At 37.8% G+C, this 27,511-nt stretch overlaps 1 protein-coding gene across 3 annotated transcripts in view; it reads left to right on the top strand.

Moving 5' to 3' along the window:
* CRACD (capping protein inhibiting regulator of actin dynamics) overlaps window positions 1–27,511 on the top strand; it is a 280,272-nt gene that overhangs the window by 76,329 nt on the left and 176,432 nt on the right. For all 3 annotated transcript variants that reach the window (XM_043604484.1, XM_043604461.1, XM_043604469.1), the window contains one exon: window positions 2,054–2,138. The gene's annotated coding sequence lies outside the window, so the exon portion shown is untranslated. The remainder of the gene's footprint in view (window positions 1–2,053; window positions 2,139–27,511) is intronic.

The raw sequence follows: 27,511 nt of genomic DNA, 5'->3' as shown, positions 1-27,511 counted from the left end.
GCTATTCCAGAACTCTCTATTGCTAGATACAAAATTATTTCACACTTTGAAAATTATTTGCTATTAGCATAGTCAGAACTATCAAAGTAAATTGTTTCCTTCCCACTGCTCTGTTCCTCTGGTCAGCATTCTCTGGGTTCTACAGTCATTAGAATTCTGAGGTTACTGCTGAGGATACAGTGACCCATTTTCAGAATCAAAACGATCAGCCAATCTGTCTCCTTGCCAGTCAGTGTTAGGTGTTTGCTGCTCCTTCTTTTCTTCTGCCTGCACTCTTGAATAATTGCTATAACCAGCAAGCGTGGTCATCTTCCCTGTGTGGTACAGAAGAAGGTGATAATAAGGTGTACCGTCCTATCCACTATGAGATTATAATAAATTTTCTTTCTCATGTGTATATATAGATCATATCTAGTTCCTTGGGTGATTTGACTCCTGCTCTTTGACTCAGGAACATAGCAGTCATATTTTGGTTTCATGATAGCATAAGGGAAAAAGAACTTCTGTAAGAAAAAAATTAAAAAATATTTTATCTAGAGCCTGGACATGGTAAGATAGACTCCTTACACAATCAATATAGGTATTATTGTCTTCATTTCTATAGGGGTAGACATTCTTGTCTTCATTTAACAGAGTAAGTAATGGGAGATGTAATTGAATCCCAGATCCTTCTAATTCTACTTTGTACGGCACCATGGTGGTCATATAGGATTAGAAAGGGATCTTTGCCTAGTAGATTTCTTGAAAGGACTGGGTATTCACAGGCTTCGGTGTAGCAATTTCAGTTCTCATCATCAAGTTTGTTTGTCCAACCTCTGCTCTATATTTTTTAGCCTCCTTATTGTAAGTAAATGTTATGCAATTAAAAAAATGTGTCAAAAACACTAACTTGAGAAGATGTATGCATCCTCATGTTCATTGCAGCAGCATCATTTATATATATAGTCAAGATAAGGAAATAGCATAAATGTCCATTGATGCATAAACAGATAAAGAAGATGTGGTATATATAAACAATAGAGTATTAATGAACCATAAAAGAAAATGAAATCTTGCCATTTACAACAACATAGATTGGCCTCAAGAGCATTATGCTAATTGCACGAAGTTAGATAGGGAAAGACAAATACTGTAATACTGTATGATCTCTCATATATGGAATCTTAAAAAAATAAAAAGTTTATAGACACAGAGAACAGAATGGTGGTGCTGGAGGCAAGGTGTGGGAGGTGGGTGGAAGAAATGGCTAAACTGGGTTTTTTATTGTTGTTTTTAACATATATTGAATTAAAAGGTTAAAAAAAAACCATAAAATTGCTGCACTAGGTGAAAAAAGTCAGCGTGGGAGCTTCTAGGAAAGATTTTACACTGTGATAAAGCAGGGAGCCACATGACTAGAAAATCCTTTTTTTTTTTTTTTTTTTTTTTTTTTTTTTTTTAACCACCACTCCTTCCTTCCTGTTTGGGAAATGGGCTTTTAAGCAAGGATGAGATGCTTGAACTGTGGCAGCCATTTTGTGACCATGAAGGAAGATTTCCCCAAGATGCTGAGGATGGAGGGAAGGAAGCACAGAAAGAGCCTGAGTCCTCAGTGATATTGCTGAGCTCTAAACCAGTTCTGAAAACTTAAGACTTTTTGTTATGTACAAAGTGAAATGCACATATTGTTTAAGCCCCTGTTAGTTGGGTAATCTTTTACCTGTGGCCCAAAACATCTTAAATAATACTTTCTTTCTTTTTTTTTTTTTTTTTTGTAATGATACCCTCTGAGAGAGATGTCCGTCCCCAGAGGGTAACATTTTAAAATGTCATCTTTAGAATGGACAAAAGATCAGTTATTTAGAAACCTCTTTAATCTGACATGGTGTATTTACCCCTAAGTGTTCCAAAAGTACAGAATCACTATATTTTATTGCACCCAGAGTCATATGATCTGTGACATATACCAAAGTCCAAAATTACTGTATTGGATTGCATTCAGAGTCATATGGGCTGTGACATATGCCAACTTTGCTTTTGCCAGAAATTTAATGCTTGTAATTTCTGTTCACAGACAGTATTGCAGAATGGCACTTTGAGCCTCTTTCTTCCTCCATCATCTTCACCCCTGCACCAGGTGGGACTGGTTTATTTGCCTGGTGAGTACAGGATAAAAAAATGATTTTTTTTGAAGTGCCATAGTACATCTTTGGCTTTTTCCAACTGAGTGGATTTTTAATTTTTAAAATTGCTTTTCCATAAAAATGGCTATACTTTGTGAATATTGAAACTATAACTTATTTTTATCTGACTGACAGATTTTCATCATTAATGACAGTGAGACGTATGTAATGCCATTATGATAAGATACATCAACCATAGGCTAATCTTCAACTGAATCACAAGGACTACAGAGTTCATCTGGCCCACACTCTTTATCTTGTACAATCCAGGTTATCCCTTTCCCTGTCCTACATGCTCCTGAGTTCTTTCATTTGTTCATTTGTTTGTTCGTCCATTCATTAATTCATTGATTCATCGAGAATACTTACTGTCACATGCTAAACACTGGATTGGATCCTGAAGATACAGGGATGAATACATTTTTTGACTTCAGCATGCCTATAAATCTTTGGGAAGAAACAGACTCACTTACTGTTAATTATGATACAATTTATTAAGTGGAGTAATGGACCCATAATTATGGAAGCTTTGAGGATAAATTAGTTCATTCTGACTAAACATTTTCATGTTTCAATGGATGATTAGAAAACCTAGGGTTTTTTTTTTTCATAGATATTTAGAAATGTGTAGAATAGAAAAATATCAGAAGCAGCAGGTTACTTAATATCAACAGGGAAGGAATATAAGAGTGCAATCATTTCTCAATCAAGTTATTTGTATAATGACAATTGTATGTACATAATCAGAGAATGAGTCAGTCTATAATGTATAGTGAATTATTTTTTACTCAACAAAATACTCTTTAAGTGGGCCATTCATTGAGAGATGGAAATAGATTTTAGAAACATATGGAGCAATATGGACAGTTATTTATTAAGTTCCTGCCATATGGCCAGAATTGTAGTAAGATTCATCACTGTCACCATTATGGTAGCTAACATTTATTGAGTGCCTTCTCTGTGCCATTCACTGTATGAAGCACTTTACATCCCTCATCTCATTGAATTCTCACAAAAATTGTACATGGTGTGATGGTTGCTATGATACCCTCATTGTACAGATAAGGAAATTGAAGCCTGCAGATTGTGTGACTTACCTATGACTATCCAGCTTCTGAGTGGCAGAGTTAGCACTCTCTCAGAGCCTGTGGGTAGGAGAGCTGACAACACTGACTCCATCTTTGGCCCTCCATCTTGTTTGTGCCTATGCAACCATCTCCCTCAGGGTAACGTGTTCCAGGCCTTGGAGGTTAATGTATGCCCTGACCAGAATGCAGAAAGGCTTGTTTTAATGTTTCCTAAAGTGGCACACAGAGGTCCTACTTTAAGGTAACTAGTAGAGATGCCTGGCACACCTAAGGTGCCACTTTAGATAATTGCCCTGTGACCTCACCACTGTTCCCCTTGCTCCATAAAACTGTGGGTTAAGGTCTGGACTGGGGGGAGCCTGGGGCAGAGAATGGCTGTGTAGGGCCTGGATCATCCATCTTCTTGATTCCCCCATCAGTTTGTTACCCTGAATAAAACTGAAAATGGTATGGAGTGGCTTCCTTCAGTTTTGTGTCTCAAAGTACCTTCTCATTCTGGAGGATACTTTACTGACCCTCCTCCACCTTCTAACATGTTCTTAACTTTTCTGGGTAAAAGAAGAAAAAGGTAGGCATCTGTAGTTTAGGAAAGTTTGTGCTTTTTTATCACATGGTTACATTTTAAGGAATGATGCGAAACTGTATACAATCAAGTTCCATCCTCAATTGTTTTTCTTCCCTGTGACATCTTCCTAGCCAATCTCATCTAGCCCCCTGATTCTAATCCCCATCTCTCAAATGGAGACTTCTAAAGCTATATCAGCAAGCCCCACCTTGCTCCAGACTGCTTTTCCAACTTCTCCTGGACGTTTGCCTACAGGTATCCCATAGACATTTCATACACAGTGGATCTAAAGAGAAACTTAGGAGCTGCTCATCTGTGTGTGCTCATTCTGTTCCAGAATTCATTAATGGCTTGCCATCCACGCCCTTCCTCAAATGACAGGCATCCAGCTGTTGCCTTTCCTTTCTTCCACCTTCCTGTAGCTATCTCCACTTTAATCTCCGATTTTCACTGCCACCAGTCATTTATCTGAGGTATTCTGATTTCAAGATTTTGTGGTAAAATTAATTAAGTAGATCTCTTGGAGATGAAACAACTCAATATGAAGAGACTGCTTGGATATGAAGAAAAAGTCCATGCCAAATGAACTTCCACTGGTTATATATTTAATTTGTTTTAATATTTATTTATATTTGAGAGTGAGAGAGACAGAGCGCGAGAGGCTGAGGGGCAGAGAGAGGGAGACACAGAATTCGAAGCAGGCTCCAGGCTCTGAGCTCTCAGCACAGACCCTGACATGGGGCTTGAACGGCAAACTGTGAGATCATCACCTGAGCTGAAATTGGATGCTTAACCACCTTAGCCACCCAGGCCCCCCCTATATACTTAATTCTGACATACATGTCAGAATTCTGTCTTAATTTCAAAGCAGTTGAAGTTTGGAACTTACTTTGAGCTATTTCTTCCTGCTTCTGTAGCACTTGGTGTGTTTCTCTGTGATCTCACTGGTCACATTTTCATAAATATTTGTTTTTATTTGTTATTCCATTGAATAGCAGAGACTTTGCTCCTTTGCTTTGACCAGTGAGGCCCGACCACCACCAACAGGCACACTGCTAGACACACAGAAGACATTTACCAATGCTTGCCAGTTCAAGGAATGAGTCTCATAACTTTAAAATTGAAAATTAACCACAAATGGGCTAGGAAAGCATCATTTAATTTTCTAAGAAGTTACCAACTTGTTCTCTACTAATAAGCAGCCAATTAAATAGTTTTAGAAAATCTTAACCTTTTTCACATCAATTCACACAATACAAGTTGTTAAATCTTAGAATACAATTTCTCTGCTTAAAAATCTTGAGTGGCTGCATTATCTACTAATCAAGTATCCTTTTACTTGTGATTAGAAAGCTCCAGTTTATGATTTCATACTGAAGGATTCTAAAATCTGATGTGAAAATAAGATAGATAATATCCCATAGTAACTAGGAGGATGGTTATAAATGAGCCATGATTCAGTAGCATTAATGCCAGCAATTAGCAATTTGGACTTTTTTCCTGTTTCTTTTGTGAAAGGTCATTATCTGTTTGATTAAAGTTGTCCTGCCTGTTCTGAAACACGTTTGACTTCTAAAATATGTGAATATCGGGGCGCCTGGGTGGCACAGTTGGTTAAGCATCCGACTTCAGCCAGGTCACGATCTCGCGGTCCGGGAGTTCGAGCCCCGCGTCAGGCTCTGGGCAGATGGCTCAGAGCCTGGAGCCTGTTTCGGATTCTGTGTCTCCCTCTCTCTCTGCCCCTCCCCCGTTCATGCTCTGTCTCTCTCTGTCCCAAAAATAAATAAACGTTGAAAAAAAAATTTTTTAAATATGTGAATATCACAGAATGACAGAGATTTGTTTATTTTTGCATTTGACAACTAGAACTCAGCACTACTCGGCTTTGCTAGTTCTGATACTTATTCTCAAGGTCTTGAGTTTTTTAATACTGCTGAGTGGAGTTAATTGCAGAACAGAAGAGTATCAAAGACAATGATGTACCTAGTGCATTTAACCTGGGACACATCATTTTTTAACACCCCCTCCTCTATACAGCATAATTATTTTTGCTAGTAACCATTTAATATCAGTAGCAATCATTATTTTCTATGTAATAATTATTATATCAGTAAATCATTCTTTCATTGAACAATTATTGTATTCTTTAGTCTTGAAAAAAGTTATAAACAATAATAAATTCTGATTTAAAAGATATTATTCATATTCATTAAAGTTTCTCCTATGTGAAATAAACTCTGCACTTACCAAACCAAAATATTACACATAGTAGATCTAATTGTTTCACTGATTTAAATGCAAATTAAAAACTTCAAATGGCCACATAAAGATAGAAATGAAGTAACTAAAATTCTGTTTCTTCATATTACAATCATCAGACTATCATTGTTTTTTTGAATCTGCTCTTTAAGTTCAGGAATATGTGGAATGGTGGGTTTCACGAACTGTGATGCCAGACTGAGCAATTTTGAACCATTATAAACTGACTCTGAAAATTAATCTGTGTAGCTGAAATCTGCTTCCACAGACTATAAAATGGGCATTCTCTAAATTCCATGTGGCATAAATGTATAATAGAGATACACATTTTTAAAATGTTCTAATTTGAAGCTTATATGTATATTATTAAAATTCAGCAGTGACTCCAGTGCCTGGAATTTAGACAAAAGATTTTTCGGGGGGAGGAATATTTGATCGAGATAATGTTTTGAATTGCCAATGCATGGTGATAATAAAATGCAGAATGAGTTTTAGCCAGTTCATCCATATTTTTGTGTTCTCTACAGACGTCACATCCCCTTATTTTCTATACCTGGAGCAGAGTACTTCCCACTGCCTTGTTCTTGAGATGCTGCTGGTCAATCTCAAGTTATCATTGTTTTGGTTTTCTACTTATAGTAACCTACACAGTACACATGCATTATACCTTCTGCCTAGATGGAGCCTGAACTCTGTCTTGGATTCAATAGTCTACCACTGCTTTCCCTTCCAACCTTCATTCCCCATCCTCAGCAGCATCAACAATTCCACCAAACCCTCACTGTCAGAGAGAGAGGCCGGAGGTCGTTGCTCTTTATGATATTCTAGCTTTATTATATTTCAAAAATACCAATACTAGAAACAGTTATTGGTGAATCAGCTTGATTTGCATCTTCCAACCCTGCTTATGATGATGTGACCTTATATTCACAGACGAAAATCAGTGATGTATTGCCAGAAGACAAAATGCGTTTCCAAATAAACTGGTTCACTAAAGGGCAGCTGGGGTGACATCTTGCTGTTCTGCATCTTGGTATCTTTTTTTGTCAATTAATATGAAGGAACATAATGTCTCCTCAAACTGTTATAAGCATCGATTTGTCACAGACAAATGCCACAACCATTAAATTTTAGGAAATCTGGAATGCTATTAAAGTGTTTCATAGCTATCAAAGTAAGGCAGTGTTTATATGAGATTTTCTATGGCAGTAGATGGGAGTCAGATTTCCTTTTAATATGATCGACTGATGAACACCAACAATAATAGCTGACATTTATTGAATGTTTACTATATATGAGGCACTGTTCTAAGTACTTCACAGGTATTCTGAGATAGATGCTTTTATTATTCCTATTTTATAAATGAGGAAACTGAGGCATAGAGAGATCAAGCAACTTTCTGTGTATCACACACCTAGTAGGTGGCAGAGTTGGGATTCCAGTGTGGGCAATCTGACTCCAGAGACCACACTATTAATCACTACATTCTTGATGATACTGAAAAGTACCCTTGGTTATCACCGAGTTCTAGAGACACCAGAAACTGGCAGGTATTTCGTAAATGGTTACTGAAATAAAATCAGTTACTCATAGATCCAGAAGCTGGGCAACCATACATCTTAACTGACCACAGTGTCTCCATACCTATAACTAATAGGGCCACCTCACTTTAAAAAATGCTTTAGTGATGGAAATTTCCAAACATGCACAAAAATAGAGACAGTAGTTTGATGAATGCTTGCAAATTCATCACCCAGATTTGACAGTTATCAACACATAACTAATCCCGTTTGCTCCTATCCCCTTACCACCACCCACTTGTAATGTTTGAAAGCAAATTCCAGACATCATACTGTTTTATTCATAAATTCTTCAGTATGTACCTTATCAAAAAGGACTCTTTAAAAATGTAATCTTCATCACATTACACATGAAAATTAAAAATAATTAATATCTAATGTCTATTCAGTAAATTTTCCTATTTAATGTATTTTTATGGCTGGTTTATTTGAAACCAAATTTTTTTAAATTTGTTTTTAATGTTTATTTTTGAGAGAGAGAGACAGAGTGTGAGTGAGAGAGAGGCAGAGAGAGAGGGAGACACAGAATCTGAAGCAGGCTCTAGGCTCTGAGCTGTCAGCACAGAGCCCAATGTGAGGCTCCAACTCACGAACTGTGAGATCATAACTTGAGCTGAAGTCGGATGTTTAACCTGCTGAGCCACCCAGGTGCTCCTATGGTTGGTTGGTTTGAATCAGGATCCAGCTAAGTTTCTTATGTTGCATTTGGTTGATGTGTTTCTTAAGTCTCTTTTAATCCATAACCATTCCTTTTCTTCCCCTTTTTCTCTTACCATTTGTTGAAGAAACATGGTTCTTTGTCTTGTAGAATTTCTGCATCATCTCACCTACCTCTGGGGGAGGAAGAGATGTTTTTCATTTACCTAAAGCTTGGAGGGGACAGTAGAACAATTGTGGACTGTGATATCCCTAAGTGGAACCATTGGCCACCGGGAACCAGAAAAGGCAACAGCCAGCTTGACAATCCTAGTGTGCTGTGTCGGGATGTATTTTTCTGCAGTGATCCTTTTATCTTTTATTTTAATCTGATAATAAAGAGGCATAGTAAGGTACAGGAAGGCCTTCTGAATCTTCAGATAATTATTAGATGATGCTGAATGTATACATTAAGTGTTATGTTCTAATTCTTTGAAAATTGGTAAGTTCACAGATGTTTGAAAAAGTTAATTCCCATTAACCATGATATCATTTAATTAGAATATCCAATGCTATGTTCATTCTTAAAGTCCAGGTTCAGGGAATGGACACATTGGCAGTAAGGAATATGTTGGGTGATACTTTGAGACTGTGTGAATATCTTACTCCCTAGTGATTTTTTACATCCATTGATGATCCTTGCCTAAATCACCTGTCACATGGGGGTTGAAAAATGATTTTTTTTTTTTTAAATTTGTTTTCGAGAGAGTACAAGTTGGGGAAGGACAGAGAGCGGGGGTGGGGGAACAGAGGATCTGGAGCGGGCTCTGCCCTGATGTGGGGCTCAAACTCACAAACCACAAGTTCATGACCCAAGCTGAAGTTGGACACTCAACTGACTGAACCACCCAGCTGCCCTGATGATTTTTCTAATTTCATTGTTTCTTTTATATTATTGGTTGGTAGTCTTCCGTAAAGAAAGGCTTCTCTTGGTTTTCTCTCTTGTCTTTTATTCGCTCTCCCATTATACTAGCTCTTTTTTCTCTTACCATTTTGTTTTTTAAATTTTTTTTTCAACGTTTTTTATTTTATTTTTGGGACAGAGAGAGACAGAGCATGAATGGGGGAGGGGCAGAGAGAGAGGGAGACACAGAATCGGAAACAGGCTCCAGGCTCCGAGCCATCAGCCCAGAGCCTGACGCGGGACTCGAACTCCCGGACCGCGAGATCGTGACCTGGCTGAAGTCGGACGCTCAACCGACTGCGCCACCCAGGTGCCCCTTTCTCTTACCATTTTGTACTCATGGACTTTAAAATTTTCAAGTTTATGGTATGTTACTTTCGTTACTACTTTTGAGGTTTGTATTGCACAAATTTTTCCAGTGGGAGCCTCTTCAAACCTGTTCCTGTCAACCTTTAACATGATCCTTTAGTCTTTGAGTGCTTCCTTGTTTTCTAGCCCAACAAGATGTCCCAGGGTCACCTTACTATCCCTACCCCAGACTAAAACTCAGCCATTTCTTTAAGGATTCCCACCTCTGTAGAGGGGAATGGTATTTTAACAATCAAGATCTGGGCACTAGGTGTATACATTGCTTCCTTCCATGCCCTTTTTGGTGTGGCCCTAAGTCTTCAGCTTTAAACACTGGCCTTTAAACACTGCTGGCCTTTAAACACTGCTGAGAGAATCCCTTCATCTCTCCCAGATCCCTTAGGATTGTTGACAGCTTGAATGAACAGTATTTCCAGTTTTCCATTCTCTGAGGATGAAAATTTGTAGGCTGTTTTCTATTCCAGTTGACTTAAAATTTTACTTAATTCTGTTGTTATTAAAGAATCATGGAATTACAGACTCTTTACAACATTTTACTTAAAAATTGTCTTTACCAGTGCTTCTTTACCAGTTTTGAAAATCTGTTATAAGTGAATGCTAACCCTAGAAAAATGCTCATCCACAAAATATTTTTACATAGAATTTTATTGAGTTCTTGTACTCGTAAAATTCAGTTGTCACTATGAAACCCCACTTATGATCCCAGTCGCGTTTCACCCCTGTTGTTGTATGTATAAAGATGCGTGGCATCAGTGAAGGTTTACGTGACTTCCTTAAGGTTACACACTACCAGAAACAAGACCAGAGCCTAGGATTTTTTGTTTGTTTGGTTTTTATTCTCATATAAAATAACTAGTTTACATCCATTTCTTATCTTATAAAAAGTTCTGGAATGTAGTAAGAAAAGGACCTTCAGAGAAAAAGAACGGCCTTAGTGGAGTGAAAAAAGGAGTGGATTTTATTTTTTAAGAACAAGAGCAGGCGCATCTGGGTGGCTCTGTCAGTTAAATGTCTGACTTCAGCTGAGGTCATGATCTCACGGTTCGTGCGTTCGAGCCTGTGTCGGGCTCTGTGCTGACAGCTCAGAGCCTGGAGCCTGCTTCGGATTCTGTCTCTCTCTCTCTCTCTCTCTCTCTCTCTCTCTCTCTGCCCCTCCCCCACTTGCACTCGCTCACTCTTTCTCTCAAAAATAAATAAACATTAAAAAAATAATTAAAATAAACAAGAGTCAGAAGCAGGGCATTTGAATTTTTCAGTTTAAAAAGAATAGAATCTATGTTACTGAAATCTTCTTTTCTTGAATTCCTTTTTCTTTCTTCCTCTACCCTGATAGTTAATATGAAAAGTGGCTGATAGTTTTGGAGGCAGAGGCTGCACATGATGTTTTGGGAAATGAACTATGGAACTTTTCTACCTATGTACCAAAGCTTTTCCTGTTGTATAGTCTGTGTTACCTTAAACTCTCATAAGTATAGGTGTGTGTGGCTGGCTTTATGAAATATTGTTATTGGTCATCAATTGTCTTTTATCATTATGTCTCAGTTGTCCATTAGCCATATGTAGTTGTTTAGTTTTATTAATGTATGGTTCTCTGCAGAAACCCTATTATTCAGCACACCATTGTGACCTTCAATCTGGAAAGCCTCATTAAATCTCGGCTTTGCTCCAAAGAGCCAAAGCCAGCTCCAAGGCAGCACATATTGAAGCTGTCTGTAGGCTTTGTCTGCACAAAGGGACGCTTCTATTACACTGTCCTTGGTATCACAATGGGTGGGAGAAGGAAATGTTGCTATCTTTTCTCCAGTGTTTTCTTGTAGTGGAAAAGATTGAAATACAGGCAGCCACTAGAATTTGAGCAAAATAAGATGGGAGTTGTCACTGTGTCCCATCTTATTAATATTTCCTGGTGAGTGTATGGGGGGGGGGTAGTGTGATATGGTATAGAAGGTGCTGAAAGTTAAACAATGCTGGAAAAATACTGGCTGCTTAACCTGTAGGCAAACCAGGGAATGATTTTAACCCAAACTGGCTAGACTGAGAGTCTGTAAAATAATAGATGACTTTGATTTATTGTTTTTGTAGGGTGTAAAGTAGTCTGCAAAGCATGGCCTACAGACCACTGAGAACTCTGATTACAGAGCTTTAATCAGGATGAAACAGAGTTCCTGTTTCTCTTTGTGTGTAAAGGAATCCTTAGTCACTGCTGATTCTGGAATTCTTTAGTCTGGTGCTTAATTAATTTGTTTGCTGGGCAGATCCTTCATGCCATCATTGTACATGCTTCTTGACAAGGGTGAGCAGGTCATTTTCTGCTGTTTTGAGATGCACCCAAACTAGAAAGGCAATTGGGAATGTGTTTCAATTTTGATTATTGTGAAATAGATGGATAAATAATAGTTTAAATAAGATATAAAAATATTCCTTAAGTTTCTGCACCTCCCACATAAAATGTTTTTTTCTGTGTTTTTTTAAAAAAGGAAAGGCCATATTCTGTGATTACTGGACAAGGGCTAAAGACACTTTAAAATAAATAATAAACTTGGCTATTGTGACTAACATTGTTTGAGTCAATAAGAAAAAATATTTCTGAGGTAGAAGTTTTTGAACTAGTATTTATTTCAATATCCAAGAAAATATGTCAAACACAGTTAATTTGGGAATCTGTTAAAAAACCTAATAGTACTACTAAATTGTTTTATCTTTTTATGGAACTTTTTCTTGTAATGTCCATCACAAGTATTATTGGCTTGATTCTGAGGAAACAAAGATAAAGTATTAGAACTGTGTTATGAACTGGTTTTTGTTTTGTGGATTTAGATATTTAGCTGGGGGAAGTGGTGGAGGGACAGTGAGGGGGGGTGGGTGTTGGATTCTATGTAGATCTGTTACTTTCCAGATTTCTTTTAGGCTTGTAAGACAAACCCTCTGTTAACTGTTCACTTCCTCCCTGGTATGCTGCACTGTGGGGCTGCTGCCACCAGGGGATGTTGATGCCTAGGAATGGCTTCATGGTCCAAACTGGAAGGCATCTGTTATTCATTAGTTTGATAAGCGTTTATTGAACTTACTATGTGTCAGGCACTGTGCTGTGCACGGGGATACAAAGATGAATAAGGCACAAAACCAGTAGTGATAAAGTTATGCATACAGTGCTACAGAGGGACAGAAACAGGGCTAACCTTCATTTTATGGAAGATGTCCTGAAGGGAACTTCTATGTGGGTTGCCCCTTGAGAGATGACTATGAGTTAAGTTAAAGTGAAGGTAGTCTTGCTGATAACTGATTCCGAGAGAACATAAGTTACTTATGTAAGTTATGCAACTAATATAACTTAATGTTTTCCTGTGAAACTGCAATCACAAATTCAAATAAAAAAAGCCCTAAATCGGGGCGCCTGGGTGGCGCAGTCGGTTAAGCATCCGACTTCAGCCAGGTCACGATCTCGCGGTCCGTGAGTTCGAGCCCCGCGTCGGGCTCTGGGCTGATGGCTCAGAGCCCGGAGCCTGTTTCCGATTCTGTGTCTCCCTCTCTCTCTGCCCCTCCCCCGTTCATGCTCTGTCTCTCTCTGTCTCAAAAATAAATAAACGTTGGAAAAAAAAAATTTTTAAAAAGCCCTAAATCCTTATTACTAAAAATAATAAACATACAACGTGTAAGAGTATTATTTGGAGAAAGATTTAAAAGAATATAAATGTTTTAATATATTTAATTACCTTCTGGTTCATCTCTTATTGTTATCAAACAGTTCTTAGTCTAATTTGATTTTAAGCCATCTTAAAATAACCCTACATCTTTTAAGATCAAAATCCATTAGATCCTCCCTTCCCCTCCTCTATATATCTTTCTGTTTTATTTATCTGTTTGTCTATCCATATCTTATCTGTCAGAATTAAGTACTTCCAAGGAAGCTTAGAATAAAAAAGACTTTTCATTTGATTTGATTTTCTTACCTGCTTGTTGGTTAGTGCACAATAGTTGCACCGTTGTTTTCTGTTTCTTTGCCTAGGACAAAATTGGCTTTCTGCTAATTTGACTTGTACTGTACCCCATGAAGCTGCGTTTGTCAGGTCACTATGTCCTTGTTACTAAATCCAGAGGACACCTCTAACACCTCACAGTGTACATCTTAAAAAGATTATGTCACTTCTCTGCTTAAAACCACTCCATTTCCTCATTGCTTTTAGGATGAAGTTCAGATTCTATAATATGGCCACATCTGACCCCTCTTGCCTCCAGCGGTGTCTCTTACTGCATTTTTCCACTCACTGTTAAGATCCCAAATAACTGATCTTCTTTTGGTTCTTTGAATGAACCATGCTCTTTCTCACCATTGGGACTTGCTGTCCCTGTGTCTTTCTTTCTCTGCCCCTTTGCTGGGGTACACTGTTACTCAGCCTTTCCGCCTGAGTTCAGACATGTGCTTTCTTTTTAAAGAAACAAAACTCCAATCATGTCCTAAAAAATCCATTCACTTCCTTCAATCTCAGTTCTAGTACCTCTAATCTAAACAATCATTCTTAACATGTCAGAACTACTCTAAAACTCCCCAACTGGTGTTTCTGTTTCTACTCTTGCCCCTAATCTTGTCTAATCCATTCTCCACACAGTCACAAATATGAGATCTTAAAAATGTAAATCAGTCTGTGTCGTTTTTATTTAAGCCCTTCTTCACTGGCTTAGCATATCGTTCAGCTCAGGAGATCAGGCATTTGACCACTTCACAGTTGCAAATCCCCCTCTCATTCTTGCCTACTATACTGAGTTATAAAGTGGGCATCCACGTGATCCAGAATGTGCTTATATAATTTTTTAAGAATGTTACTAAAATAGGGATGCCTGGGTGGCTCAGTCAGTTAAGCATCCAACTTCTGCTCAGGTCATGATCTCACGGCTCATGAGTTAGAGCCCCACATAGGGCTCTGCTCTGACAGCATGGAGCCTGCTTGGATCGTCTGTCTCCCTCTCTCTCTGTTCCTCCCCTGCTCACACTGTCTTTCTTAAAAATAAATAAGCATTAAAAAAAAGTGTTACTAAAATGAAAATACAAAGCTAAAAATTCTTGAAATTTCTGACTTTTGAGGAACTTTCGTTTTTAAGAAACACTAATTCAAGCCTTTCCCTGGAAAGTCTTTTCTGGGCACCTTTGTACCCACTCCCGACTACTCTGTGTGATGAACCTCTTTTCTGTGCTTCTTTCCTTAGGACTTATCATTTGTTGGGTAACTATCCTTAAGCTCCTTGAGGAGTCCTAGATAATAGTAGTGAAGAACCTGGCTATAAATTTAATTACATTTTAAAATATATTTTAAAAATTAGGGGCACCTGGGTGGCTTAGTCAGTTAAACATCTGACTCTTAATTTAAGCTCAGGTGATGATCTTAGGGTCATAAGATCTGGCCCTGTGTTGGGTTCAGTGCTGGGTGTGGAGCCTGCTAAGGATTCTGTCTCTGCCTCTCCCTCTACCCTGCCCCCCGTTTGCATGCTTGCGTCCTCTTTCTTTCTCTCTCTGTCTCTGTCTCTAAAAAATGTATTTAAAAATGAAAGACAGTAGTAATCATATACATTTAGAACATGGCAGTATCTGTGTGTGAAACACAGTTTGGTGTTCAGACAATACTAGGTGCTTATATGAATTTACTGGGATCCTTGGAATAGCTCCATGTTTCCCACAGATTTGGAACTACTGCACTAGAGAATTAGCTTAGATATGGACGTTCTATGTAGACCAGTTACTGCTGGGGTATGCAGTTTGCAATAGTTAACATCTTCCAGAAAAGCAGCAGTAAGGTAGTAATCATCTGATGGTTGTAATAAATGTTCTGTTAGATATGTATCAACTATGGGATGCCCTTTTCCTGACCTTCAGCGATGACAGCAATTTCAGGGGCTCTTTTAAAAACCTGGGACCTACTCAAAAGCTACTCAGGAGAGTCTTAGGTTTGATTTTGCAACCCAGATCTGTCAGTAGGTTGTTACCTACTCTGAGAGAGATCAGATTCAACATGGACTTTTGAAAGTATTCGCTTTTCAAGTAGATTGTAACTCTAGGGATTTGCCCTCATTCCTGAGCATTCCCATTCATCTATCACTTTAATACTACATTTTTCCCCCTTCAAGATGCAGGTCATCCATGAACCATCCCTTTTATCCTTCTCTGTTCTGATTGTCTATACTGCAAACTCTCATACTTCCTTACATTCCACATTGTTCTGTAGTGGCTTCTGTATTAATCAGTTTATACTGTATTAATCAGGCTATACTGTTTCAGTATTAATCAGTCATACTACAGAGGTTAGAAATTTTTTCCCCAGAGGTGCCTGGGTGGCTCAGTCAGTTAAGCATCCAACTTTAGCTCAGGTCATGATCCCATGGTCTGTGGGTTTGAGCCCCATGTCAGGCTCTGTGCTGACAGCACAGAGCCTGGAGCCTGCTTCAGGTTCTGTGTCTCCCTGTCTCTCTTCTCCTTCCCCACTTGTGTTTTCTCTATCAAAAACAAGTAAACATTAAAAAAATTTAAAAAAAAAGAAAATTTTTCCCCAAAGAACCTGGTGATAAGATTGGACTGTCAGTAGTCACTTACTAAATACATACTAATTTAAGTTATTAGGCTCTTAGGCTTTTTCTTTCTTTCCTTTCTAATCAATTAGCTAACAAATTTAAATTTGAGTGTCTAAAATAAATGCATGCTGCAGTGCTACTGAGCTACTGAAGGAAAGTCAAGGGACCTCTATGAGGCCAAGATGTACCAATTGTCATTGGCTCTGCATAGCAGAAAGCTTGAATATCTGACCCATTTTGCAGTAGCAAACACAGCAGAAAGCTATTGGAGGTCTGATTGCCCTTGTAGCTTGTGCTGTTGCTGAGTCACTATTTCAGAACTCTATTCGATTGAGTGGATTCTATTTCCAAGATTTCCTTGTATCTACAATGTGAAAAACCTATTTTTCATTTGAAGGTGATCATTTGGAAATAAGAGCAGTCAGTGATGATGCAAGTTACCTTCTACCCTTTGTATTGAGTATACTAAATAGTAATTTATAGGTATGAAAACTCCAAAGGACAAAGTATGGGTAAAGGAGTAATTTTCATCATTTTACCGTTATCTTTAAAGGAAGTACATATTTGTTGTTGTTGATGCTTTGATTTTAGTTATTCTGGAACTAATAAGATGGCACTTTAGTTTTAGGTTCATCTTCCACATCTCACCCTCCCCCTATCACTCAGTCAGCAGACAAATATTTATTAGGCTTGTATAGAAATGTGTAAGAGAAAATGTAATTCAATTCAACAGATATTTACAGAGAATTTGTTTTGTGTCAAGCTCCATGCCAGTGGAAGAAATTTAGCATTAGTAAGAAGTGACTCTGTGTCTCCTGGAATTTACAATCTGCCTAAAAACAAACAGTAAACAATTACAAAGGTGATCCAGATTAAATGTATATAAAAATTAAGCTGAATTGATGGACACAAAAGATAAATTTGACATAGCCCCTTCTCTTAAAGAGCTTATAATTTAAGTACCGAAAGAGATTTATACACCTTACAAAAATGACAAGCAGAGTAAATATAGTGGAAGTAACAGTAATATACTTTGGGGCAAAGGCTAGAAATGATTAACCTTGAGAATTAGGAAAGACTCCACGAATAAAAAGGCATCCTGGAAATGTAGACATTTGACAGTCAGATAAAGGAAGGTAAGGCATTCTGGATGTTGGTGGTGTTAATTGTACCCATCATCAACTTCTATTGATAGTGGAGATTAAAATGTATTATCAGCTATATTTCTGATCAAGCCGGATTGAGGAATGTGGCTTGGACCCAAGGCCAAAATGGGGCCTACAACATTTCTCCCTTCTCCTCAATTTCAAGTGTCTACTCTGTTGGAGGCACAACAGCTGGAAAACTGCATGCTGCCTTCCAGAGGAGGTTGTGCTCTGCCAATGGGCAAGTGGCTCTTTCTGAGAAGGGGCTAGGCAGAAGCTGACTCCTGCCTGAGCACTGATCTTCTCCCAAATCAGATTGTTTATCTCTTGAGGGGAGGAAATAAAAGTAATGTTGAGAGTGAAAGCTTATTGGGGCACAGTCGGTTAAGCGTCTGACTTCAGCTCAGGTCATGATCTTGCGGTTTATGGGTTCGAGCCCCATGTTGGGCTCTGTGCTGACATCTCAGAGCCCAGTGCCTACTTAGGATTCTGTGTCTCCCTCTCTCTCTGCCCTTCCCCCCTTCATACTCCACCTCTCTCTCTCTCTCTCTCTTTCTCTCTCTCTCTCTCTCTCTCAAAAATAAATATTAAAATTAAAAAAAAAACAGAGTGAAAGGTTTTTCCTCATTACTTCCCTAAGACAGCAGAACTGTGGGCAGTAATTCCCATATTATAGCAAAGCCAGAAACTTGGGGAGAATAGAAGAAATCTCCCTGTACCATATAAGAAAACAAACATTGTAATGATAAATCACATGATACAAACTGAAAATTCTATAGAGATCAAAGATCAGAGAAGGAGGGATGGCAGCAGGTCCTAGAGTGGCTGGGGAAGACTGATTGCCTAGAGAGGGTGGAACTTGAGCTGTATCCATGATTCAGATGGAAAGAACAGATTCACATTGGGTTTTCTGAATAGCATGTAAGTACATCAATAGATAACAAGCCAAATTACACATTTTTTGCTAAAAGCCATGAGGCAACTCCAGCAGTTTCTTGGAACAGTACATTATTTGGCAAAGAAAGACAGATTGACTTTGGGAGCTCTAAAGTAATTCCAGATAGGAAGGTATCTGAGTAGCATAAAAAGCAAGGAAGTGCCAAATGTCCCTTTTCAGTGCTCTCTCCACCCTCCAGTTAGTACTGATGAAGTATCTGCTCTATTTCCTGACCCCTTCACCTCCACCTACATTTCCTTGTGGAGGAAAATATGTGTCTTATTTTAAATAGCATTTCATGGATGGATGCCAACACCATGAAGATAGACTTCCCATCCTCCTTTAAAAAGGTATTGTTGAATGGGTTTGGAATGAGGAAGTATAAAATTACAGCTTGAAGGACCAGTGAACAGTTGAATGCTCAAGGTGCTTTTAAACAGTTGTATTGAAGTAAAGTTGATATACAGTCATTGAAGTATGCAATTTGATGAGATTCGATGTATACACCTGAAATTTCCCTCTACACACTGCCTTAGTGGTATCCCTCAAATGTTGATATATCATATTTTTATTTTTATTCAGTTCAGAACATCTTATGACATCTTTGTTGATTTCTTCTTTGTCTCAGGAGGTTATTTAAAAGTTTATTTTTTAGTTTTCAGATTTTTGGCTAGTCCAGATATCTTTCTCCTGTTGATATATAATTAATTTTACTGTGGTCAGAGAACATGCTTGTATGATTTTAATGCTTTAAATTTATTTGGCCTTGTTTTCGTGGTCACTTGAGAAGAATATATGTTGTATTTTTCTATTGTTGGGTCAGTAGACCCAACTAGGCCCAGTGAACAAGACTAGTTTGTTGATAGTGTTGTACAAGTTTTCTGTAGTCTTACTGATTTTCTGTCTACTTGTTCTATTCATTATAAAGAGTTATTAAAATGTCTGATTCTAATTGTAAATTTGTTTCTCCTTTCACTTTTATTAGTTTTTGCTTCTTATATTTTGAAGGTCTATTATTAGGTACATAATTATCATTATGAAATGACCCTCTTTATCTTTGGTAATAGTTATTGCTCTGAATTCTAATTGTCTAATATTAATATAGCCATTCCAGTTTTTTAAAAGTGTTATTATGGCATATCTCTTCTCATTATTTTACTTTTAGCTTGTCTTTGTATTTGAAATGAATTTTTATTATTTTTTATCTTACCTGACAATCTCTCCTTTTTTATTTGGAATTAATTTGATTATTAGTATGGTCAGGTTTAAGATACAGTCTGCTTTTTATTTGTCACATTTGTTCTTTGTTCTCCTTTTCTTTTTTTCCTCCCTTTTTTGGGGGCAGGATTGAGTTTTTTGGGGGGTAGAGTGGGCAGGATTAAGTATTTTTTATGGTTCCAATTACAGTAAAACCTTGGTTTGCAATCAAAATTCATTCTGAAAACATGCTTGTAATCCAAAGCACTTGTGTATCAAAGCAAATTTCCCCATAAGAATTACTGGAAACTCAGCTGATTCACTACACAACCCAAAAATATTCATATAAAAATGATTATAATACTGTAATATACTATGAAATAATAAATTAAATACAAAATATGAAGAAAAATAAACAAATTAACCTGCACTTACCTTTGAAAACCTTTGTGGCTGGTGTGAGGGAGACAAAAGAGAAGAGGGTTATTGTGTAGAGTGACTTTCACTATCACTAAAGGAATCATACTGTCTGTTGGTTTAGTGGAATCTTTTTCTGCATGGGGGCCATTGTATACACTCACACAGATGTTGACTACAATACAGTATTAATAAACTCTGGTCATATACTGTATTTAATGTAACTGGCAATAAGGCAGCAGAGGAAGGGTCTATATCCACAGGCAGCCTGACCTAGAATGAAGTAGAGCATTCCTAAGCTTACTCTCATATGGAAAAAGCAAAGGATCGCCCACAGGTGCTTTGAAGTGACAAAAATACACTAGTGCCAGTTGTGGGCATCTTACAACGTTTTGAAAAATCACTGATTTCTGCCAAACGCTGTGGCCTGAGACTGAGCATTCGAGTGTGGGAGATGATCATCCACAATCCTGCAGCAAGAGAGAGAGAGAAGAGCCATTGGCCCAGTTGTGATCATGTGACATTTGGCATCATGTACTACTCATATTGCAAGATACCGCTTGTTTATCAAGTTTAAATTTATTAGAAATGTTTGTTCATCCTGTAGAACACTTGGAGAACAAGTTACTTGCAGTACAATATTGTTTTTCCAAAATTGGTTTGTTATATTATTTGTGGTAGTTTAAAAAATTTACAGTGTACATCTTTAATTATACTTCATATCCAAGTAATATTATATTACTTTACATGTACTATATGAATCTTACAATAGTATATTTCCATTTTCCCCTAACCTCTGTATATTATTGTCACATATCTTAACTTCTTCATGATTTTAGGTTATAAACCCTACAATTTATTATTGTTACTTTAAATAACTATCTTTTTTCTTTTATTTTGAGAGAGAGAGAGAGAGAGAGAGAGAGAAAGTGGGGGAGGGGCAGAGAGAGAAGGAGAGGGAGAAGGAGAGGGAGAAGGAGAGAGAGAAGGAGAGGGAGAAGGAGAGAGAGAATAAGCAGGTTCCACACTGTCAGCATAGAGCCCAATGCAGGATTCAAACTCAAGAACCATGAGATCAACGACCTGAGCCGAAGTCAGATGCTTCACTGACCAGTCCACCCAGGCACCCCTTAAATAACTGTCATTTAAAGACATTTTGAATTTAAATAAGTATTTGTATTTAGTCCCATGTTTGCCATTTTTGGTACTCTTCATGCTTTTGTGTAGATCCAGATTTCCATCTGGCATTACTGTTCTTCCACCTAAAGAACTTCCTTTAAAATTTCTTGTAGTGTTCAGGGGTACCTGGGTAGCTCAGTCATTTGAGTGTCAGACTTTGGCTTAGGTCATGATCTCATAGCTTCTGAGTTTGAGCCCCATGTCACTATGCTGACAACTCAGAGTCTGAAGCCTGCTTCAGATTCTGTCTCCTTTGTCTCTGCCCTGCCCCCACTTGTGCTCTGTCTCTCTCAAAAATAAATAAACATTAAAAATGTTTTTTAAATTTCTTATAGTGTTCTATTGCTCATGATGAATTTCACTTTACCTTTGTTTTTGAAAGCAATTTTCAGAGAATTCTAGCTTGGCAGTTTCTTTTTTTCTTTCAGATTTTGCAGATGTTCTGGTCTCTGTTGAAATCTGTCATTCTTATCTTTATTCTTCTGTATATACTGTATCTCTTTTCTCTGGATCTTTAAAGATTTTTTTCTTTTACACTGGTTTTCAGTAATTTCATTTTGTTATGTCTTGGTATGGTTTTCTTTATACTTCTCACGCCTGAGGATTTGTTTGGCAAAATTGGAGAAATAGCCATTATTTTTTCATATAAATTTTCTCTCTTCTCACCTCTATTTTCTCCCTCTGAGACTCTAATTATACTTATGTTAGACCACTTGATATTGTTCCACAGCTCACAGTTAGTCCGTTCATTTCCTTCATTTCAGTAATTTTGCTGTCTTTCATTTTGGAGACTTTTCATTGATGTGCCTTCACATTTACTCATCTTTTCTTCTATACTATCTTGTCTCCTGTTAATTCCACTTAGAGTATTTTTTATTTTCAGAAGTTTGATTTGGTTTTCTTTATATCTTCTCTTTCTTTAGCATGCTCATAGTTTCTTTTACCTTCTGGGACATATGGAGCATATTTTGTATGTGTTCAGGTTCAAATAAACAAATTCTCAGGTAGTCTTTCATCTATGTCATTTCTGGGTCTATTTTTTTTTCTTTTTTTTAATTAAAAAATGTTTGTTTATTTTTGAGAGAGACAGAAACAGAGCATGAGTTGGGGAGAGGCAGAGACACACACAGAATCCAAAACAGGCTCCAGGCTCTGAGCTGTCAGCACTGAGCCTGATGTGGGGCTCGAACTCATGGACTGCAAGGTCATGAGCTGAGCCTTAGTTGTATGCTCAACTGACTGAGCCACCCAGGCATCTTTTTGTTTTTGTTTTTTTTTAATGTTTATTTATTTTTGACAGAGAGAGAGAGAGAGACAGAGCATGAGTGGGTGGGCATTGTAAGTTTTATGTTGTTGGGTGCTGGAGTTTTCTTTTTTTAATTCCTTGAAACAGTTTTGGATTTTGTACTAGAATGCAGTACCTGGTGAACAGTTTAATCTTATGGGAAAGTTGAGGTATTCCAGTTTTTCTGTTGATCTTTTTTTTTTTAAATTAAAAAAAAGTTTCAATGTTTATTTTTGAGAGAGAGAGAGGTAGAGTATAAGTGGGGCAGGGGCAGAGAGAGAGGGAGACACAGAATCGGAAGCACGCTCCAGATTCTGAGCTGACAGCACAGAGCCCAGTGGGGGGTTTTGAACTCACAAACCATGAGATCATGACCTGAGCTAAAGTTGGACACTTGGTTAAGTGACTGAGCCACCCAGGCACCCCTCTGTTGACCTTTGTTAAGCAAACTTATTTATAGCCTTTAGTCTAATGTTCAGTTGTTCCTGTTGCTCAGACAACCGTTGCTCAGACAATACTCTTGTGAGGATTGTACTCCTTGTTGTTTTGTTATAAAGTCTTTCCATTCTGGTTGTTGGGAACATGAACTAATCACGGTCTTGTGTGAACCCTAATTCTTGTGTTCTCTAATCCATGCTTTAGGTAGTTTTTCCACATGCATGTGTCAGTTAGTACTTAGCCTAAGACCAAAGGGTAATCCTCTGCAGATATCCAGACCTCCCTCTCTGTGTACCCCTCTCCTTGTTACTACCCTATCCCTGAATTCCAGTGACCTTGGTTTTCCTAACTTTAAACTTTGTCATCAACTCAGAGAGATCACTGGGCTACACCTGGCCTTCTTCTACCTGCACTGTAGGCTATAAATTCTCTCCAGTCAGTAAGCTGGGTTCGTCTCTTATTTCTTTTCTCTCAGGGACCCCTGTCCTGCATTGACTGATATCTAGTGTGTGAAAAACATTTCTTCATATATTTTGTTCAAAACTTTCTTAGTTGTCTTAAGCTGAGAAGGAAAATCTGGTCCCACATGGATACAATTCAGGTAATGTTTTACAGAATGAAAAAATGAAAACAGCTGTATTTAAAGAGTTTGTTATTTCAGATATTCTTATCTTTTTGATTTAAGAGTGAGGGTGACCAATTGGATTGGCTGTTTTCTCCACTGAACTTCAATGGAAAGCTTTTGCATTAAGTCTGCTTTAGCTGGTTAAGCCTTTCCTTTGAATATGTCTCTCAGAGGATAAGACATTCTAGTCTAGGTTTAGGTGACAGTGACCCCCAGTTGTCCTATATTGGTGTTGGTAACTTTGTCTGGGATTACGATCTTGAGGTTTAAATCATTGATTTAGGAGATAGATGGCATGATGAAGGAATGATGTTAAATCACTGACACTTCAGATCTCCAATTCTAAATTCAGACTGTATCGAATAACCTGCACCATGTGACTGCACTTGAAGTCTCTGTGGGTAAAAGGACAGTTTATCAACCTCTGTCAGTAGAGTCTGACACATGAGATTTGAAAAGGTTTGATCGTGCTTAATACTAGAAGAAATGCCTCTTCTAATTTCAAACCCTTCAACCTAGAAAACTGAAAATAACGTGTCCCTCTTTTACTCAGTAAAGAAAACACATTTGATGATTCCTGTTTCCCATCCTTTCCTGGAGATGTCTTCTTTTTTCTCAGTAGATTTCCAAAAGCTCTGATTATTTGAGCCTCCAGTAGTAAGTATAACTTCAGTAGGTTTCAGAATTGGGCCAATGTGTACAATAGTTCTTCTGATGAAGGGACTGCTGATGGCATAAAGACAGGTACTAGTGAAGTTACGGTGTCTGTGTATCACTAGGGCCAAATGAAGCTAGAAAAGTCATTCTGGAGTTTGTTGTCACCAAAAGGTGCTTCCATGTATGCAGTTACAAGTATCTTTAAGTGATAAAATCTCTTTTCCTCATGGTACTTGTGAACTTGCTCCAATATTGTCATACTATTGCCATCAGGTCTGTAAAGCTTTCTTAGGAGCAAGAAAAAAAAAGACCCCTTTGCTTTACCTTTTTCTCTTATTTTTTGAGTCTGAAAATGAGTCCTCTCTCTGTCTTTCTCTGTCTCTCAGCCTCTGTCTTTTCACATGACCACTTGGGAAAGAGCCTTGTTCATTTCACTACATCCCTAAAGGCAAGGATGTAGAGGAGAAAAGCAACCCTCTTTAAACTGTGTACCCAGAAAGTTTAGAGCAGGCCCTTCCTTAGTTTTTGAGTAGATAATGAAAGAAAGAGGAGGTTCTGAAGGAGTGTTGAGGCATTGTCTGTTCAGTTTTCATTGTATATCATGGCCCCTGCATCTCCAACCTACCTCAGAAATGCTTGCAACTGACAGTGACTATGTGAGGAAGAAAAATGCTTCAGGGTGCTAGAATGGTTGATATGTAGGTACGACCTGGTTTATGTCCCTGGGAATACAGTGAATATGAATATGAAAATTCTATATAAGAGGAAAAAAACTCAGGTTTTTTTGCACAAATATAACTACATTTATGTGTGTGTGTATTTTTAATTTTTAAAAAAAATTTTTAAATTTATTTTTTAATTTTATTTTTCTATTTCCTTTCATTATTTGCCCAACTGCATCATGATTTTGAAATAAAAATCAACATAAATAAAACTTGGTATTCAAGTTTTTTAAAGCTTGCTTTACATATTTATAGATTTTGTATGCTTTCAACATTTTTTTTTGATTACTATAAACTTGTTTCATTTTGCTTCACTCACTATGTGTATTTATAAAAGTATCATTACCAGAAGACAGAATCAGTTCTTTTCTGTTTTTAGGAAATGTATATTTTAACTCCTTTTAGCATTATGCCTCAGCTCTCTTGCCCTTTATCCCTCTGTTCATAGATACTCTCCAAAGTTCATTTAAACTGAGATCTAGAAGAGCTAGAAGTCTCTCAGGCACTGTCACTATGCATCAAATTTACCTTGTTCTTTAGCCTTTGCTCTGGATTCTCGCTGAGACTGCAAATGATTCTGTGTGAGTTTGGGAAGGTACATTGGCCAATACATACTGCTTAGTTATTAGCATGTGCTTTTTGGTATCCTGTGCACCATCTTTGCTGTCTGTGTTTGTGTTTGTTTTGCTTTCTTAATAACCTCTGTCTCTGAAGCATGCATAAACACATCAGTAAAGAGGAGAAAAATTTTTCCTTAGTAAGTGTGATTGATGGAACTTCTTTTTCCTATTGAATTTCTATATTTCTTATGACAACTAATATTTTATTAGTTTTAAATGTTCCTATATTATATAACCGCTGTGGCTACAAACATTTCTATTCTCCGAAAATATGTATTTATAGTCTCAGATAATGAAATATAAATGAGAAACAATTCTGCACAGCCTAGTTAGCATTTCAGAGGGCTAGTTCTCTGAAACATCCCATTTCCTCTCTGTCTGCCAGTTCTCTCTCATCCTCATTTTTATCCCATCCACATTAAGAGTTAATAGTCCATTCTTTTTTTTTTTTTTTAAGTTTGTTTATTTTGAGAGAGAGCTCAGAAGGGCTGAGAGAGAGAGAGAATCTGAAGCAGGCTCCGCACTGCCAGTGCAAAGCCCGATATAGGGCTGGAAATGAACCATGAGATTTTGACCTGAGCCAAAATCAAGAGTTGGACGCCCAACTGACTGAGACACCCAGGTGCCCCTCCAGTCTTTGATTCTTACAAACAGTGCCACATTAACATCTTGGTACTCACATTTAAGAGATTTTGTAGGAGTGCAATCTCTGAGTCACAGGGGATGTGTATCATTATCAATTTTATTAGATAATGCCAAATTGTTTTCTAAATGATCCTTCCAATTTTCACTCTCTCCAGCTGTGTATGAGGGTTTCTGATATTTCATATCCTCACAAGTACTTGGTATTGGTCAGTCTTCTAATGTTTACAATCTGATATGTAGGTATATTATTGCAACTCATTGCTTTTTAAAAAAAAAAATCTTGGGGCATCTGGGTGTCTCAGTTGGTTGAGCGTCCGACTTCGGCTCAGGTCATGATCTCGTGCTTTGTGAGTTTGAGCCCCACATCGGGCTCTGTGCTGACACCTCAGAGCCTGGAGCTTGCTTCAGATTCTCTGTCTCCCCCTCTCTCTACCCCTCCCATGCTCATGCTCTGTCTCTCAATAATAAATAAAATGTTTAAAAAAAATTTTTTTAACCTCAAACTTACAGGAGAATTGCAAGCTCAGTACAAATAACCTTTTTTTTTCTTGAACCATTTGAGAGTAAATTACTAATATGATACCCTAACATTCCAGAATAGTTTGTATTTTCTATAGATGAAGACTTTGTCCTTGGTACCTGTAAGATAACAAAATCAGGAAGTTTGCGTGATGACTTTGCTCCCATTTAATCTACAGATCCTATACAACTCTTGCTAATTGTCTAAATCATGTCTTTTATGGTAATAGAATCCAGTTCAGATTGCAGGTTGTTTTTGGTTGCTGTGTTCCTCTGGTGTCTGATCTGGAACCACTCCTCAGTCCTTCCTTGATTCTCATGACCCTAACACTTTCATACATTACAGGCCAGTTATTTTGTTGAGTATCTCTCAGTAATGGTTGTCTGTTGTTTCCTCACAATTAGATTCAAGTTGGGTGTTTTTCTAGGAATATCACAGGCATTTTCTGTGTTCTTCTCATCACATCCTGTCCAATAGCAGATGATTTTGCTTCATCCCATTACTGATGATGTTACTTTAGAACATTTGATTAAGTTGGTGACCTCTGAGCTTCTCCACTGTACAATTACCTTTTTTTCTTTTTGTAACAAATGAGTATTTTTGGCCAATGAGAGCCATTTCAAGGGGACTTCTGTCTTACACCTCACCCTCTTTCTTCTGTAAGTACTTCCTTACTTTCTGGCATTGACTCTCCATGCCCGGTCATCCTTCAGTGGGAATGCCCTTCTCACCGAGGGGTGATCTCTCCCAAGTTTAGTGCTTGCTCACATCTCTCCTCTGAACTCCATCCTTATTTATCCATTTATCTACCTGACATTTCAGTTGGCGATGTCACGGGCATCTTAAATTGTGCTTGTTCAAAATAGAATCCCTGACTTCAGCTGTTAGATGGATCTCCCTCACCCAGTCATCCTCATCCCATTCAGTCTTAGCCAAGTTCCTC

The sequence above is a fragment of the Prionailurus bengalensis genome, chromosome B1, assembly GCF_016509475.1.
Source record: "Prionailurus bengalensis isolate Pbe53 chromosome B1, Fcat_Pben_1.1_paternal_pri, whole genome shotgun sequence".
In the NCBI taxonomy this organism is placed as follows: Eukaryota; Metazoa; Chordata; class Mammalia; order Carnivora; family Felidae; genus Prionailurus; species Prionailurus bengalensis.
This window is presented reverse-complemented; position numbering and strand designations above follow the sequence as displayed.